Source organism: Triticum aestivum, chromosome 3B (assembly GCF_018294505.1).
Source record: "Triticum aestivum cultivar Chinese Spring chromosome 3B, IWGSC CS RefSeq v2.1, whole genome shotgun sequence".
In the NCBI taxonomy this organism is placed as follows: Eukaryota; Viridiplantae; Streptophyta; class Magnoliopsida; order Poales; family Poaceae; genus Triticum; species Triticum aestivum.
Genome location: NC_057801.1, coordinates 501,954,353 through 501,957,568, shown reverse-complemented (window position 1 = coordinate 501,957,568; position 3,216 = coordinate 501,954,353).

The window sequence follows — 3,216 nt, the reverse complement described above, 5'->3', positions numbered from 1 at the left end:
TGGTTGTTAGAAGAAAGAGGGGATGCCTTCCGGGGCATCCCCAAGCTTAGTTGCTTGGTTCTGGTTCCATGGGCATCCCAAAGCTTAGGCTATTTTCACTCTTTATTCCTTCATCCATCATGATCTCACCTAAAACTTGAAAACTTAAATCATACGAAACTTAACAAAACCTCGTTAGATCCATTCACATAATAAAGCAAATCACCACTTCAAGTACTGTTGCAAAACCATTCATATTTAGTTATTGCATTATACCTACTGTATTTTAATTTTTCCATGGCTTATACCCCCCGATAAAATCCATAGATTCATCAAAATAAGCACACAATGCAATGGAAACAGAATATATCAAAAACAGAACAGTCTGTAGAGATCCGAATTATAGTTATATGTCTATAACTCCAATTTTTAAAGAAATTAAGACAACATGGGCAATTTGTATATGAATCATGTGTAAAAAATTCAGAAATTTATCACGCTCCAGAGAATTTTAAAAATTCTCTTACTAGACGCAAAAGTTTCTATTTTCTAACATGATCAAATCAACTATCATGCAAGTCATCCCAAAGGCTTTGCTTGGCAGAAACACTAACTAAAACACAAAACACACTGTAATAAGAAGCATAATTGTATATTTTTTGAAGAACAAAAAGAAAACCAAAAAGCAAAAAGTAAAGGATAACTATTGTGTTGCCTCCCAATAAGCGCTATCGTTTTACGCCCCTAGCTAGGCATATTGCATATATTTAAGTATTATCATCTTTGGTTTCCAACTCCTCAATCACACATCCATAATTCCTTGGAGATGTAGCATTCATATTCTCAATAATCACGCTCCTGGGGATAAAGTTAAAGAATTCATTCATGCAAGTAGGTTCTTTTATCAAATCAACATAGTTGAGGTGAATCCTAATCATTTTAAGATCTTCATTGTTGCTACTAGAAGTGGCGCCTTTGTTCTTAGGAGTATGTGTAGATTTCTTACTACAAGGAATTTTTTTCAATAGTTTTAATGGAAGAAAAAGCGGTGCTCAAATTACTAAATATTTCTTCCAATTTATCAATCCGAGTAGGGCTCTCCACTACCCTTTCACTAGCTACAGGTTGCGTCTCTTTTAGTATTTTAATAGTATCTCCTATCTTTGAATCAATTCGATTAGCAAGATCATGGATCCTTTTATCCAAATTTTCAACATGTTCTTTGGTGAGCATTTTCTTTTCAATAGCATCTAACCTTTGCATAACATGCTCAAGAGTTAAAACTGTTTCATAGATAATGATAGGTGTAGATCCCACTAAACTTCCCATAGCATTCAAAGCATCAAGAGTGGGATAACTCAGGAAATCCCCCATGGTGATAATGTCAAGAACGAATCTATACCAAGTAGTAATCCCCACATAAAAATTATGAAGAAGAATGGTAGTAGATTGCTTATGAATAGATCTATTATGAGCATTGCAAATCCTATACCAAGCATCTTTTAGACTTTCTCCTCCCCTTTGCTTAAAACTGAGAACTTCATTCTCAGGAGTGCACATGGCGAGGGAAGAATTAGCCATAGCGATAAAGCAAGAAAGAACACTAGCAACAAGAGATCTAATAAGAGAAAGGCAAACAAAAAGGGAAATAATTTTTTGTTTTTTTAAAAACGTTTTAGAAGTGGGGGACATAAAAATGAGAGGTAAATGGCAAATAATATAAATTGCAAGGAGATGAGAGTTTATGTGCAGGAACCTGATAGATATTGATGACGTCTTTCTGGCAACGAAGCCAGAAATTGGCAAGTTGACCGGAAACTATCTTGACTTGATCCTCCCCGGCAACGGCACCAGAAATTCTTCCTGCTACTTGTGATCTGCATTGATAAATTCCTCGAAGAGGAGGAGATGATGCAGCACAACAACTATAAGTATTTCCATCAGTTATGAAACCAAGGTTATCAATCCAGTAGGAGAACCAAGCAAAACTATGTAAAAAAAACTCCTGCACACAAACAACAAATCCTCGCAAACCAACACGTAGAGGGGTTGTCAATCCCTCCAAGGTATTGAAATATGATAAATAGATAGATGAAAATAGGATAAAAGAAAATAAAACACAACAAAGTATTTTTGGGTTTTTGGTAGAATAGATCTGAAAATATATGATAGGAAATAGACTCGTGGGCCATAGATTTCACTAGAGGCTTCTCTCGAGAAAATAGCATATGGTGGGTAAACAAATTACTGTTGGGCAATTGATAGAAAAATAAATAATTATGATGATATCCAAGACGATGATCATGTATATAGGCATCATGTCCAAGATTAGTAGACCGACTCCTGCCTGTAAATACTACTATTACTCCACACACCGATCGCTATCCAGCATGCATCTAGTGTATTAAGTTCATGGAAAAGTGGAGTAATGCAATAAGAATGATGACATGATGTAGACAAGATCTATTCATGTAGGAATAGACCCAATCTTGTTATCCTTAAAAGCAATGATACATGCGTGTCATGTCTCCTTCTGTCATTGAGATTGAGCACTGGAAGATCGAACCCATTACAAAGCCCCTCTTCCCATGGCAAGATAAATCAATCAAGTTGGCCAAACAAAACCAAAATGTCGGAGAAGAAATACGAGGCAATAATAATAATGTATGGATAGATCTGATCATAAACTCACAATTCATCGGATCACAACAAACACACCGCAAAAAAGATTTAGATCAAATGGATCTCCAAGAACATCGAGGAGAACATTGTATTGAAGATCAAAAAGAGGGAAGAAGCCTGATGGGGTCATGTACCTAGGGTAGGGCCACAGACCTGATCTAAGTACCCTGCCCAAGGACACCCTTAGAAGAGGTCACCTTCCAGTCGACCAACGAGAGACACACTCGACTGCCTTGAAGGACTCGACCGCGAAGACTCACTCGACCACCAGAAGGTCAAGAGGCACTCTGCGCTGCAACGGCCTGTAATTAAGTAGACTTTATGATAGTAAAGACACTTTATGTAGGGCGTTACCAGTAACGCCCCGGACTTAACTCACCTTAAACCCTCTCCTACGTGGGATGGCTGGGGTCCTGGCGCACTCTATATAAGCCACCCCCCTCCACAGGCAGAAGGGTTCGGCACCCTGTAACTCATATACATATAATCCACTCGACCGCCTCCGGGCTCCGAGACGTAGGGCTTTTACTTCCTCCGAGAAGGGCCTGAACTCGT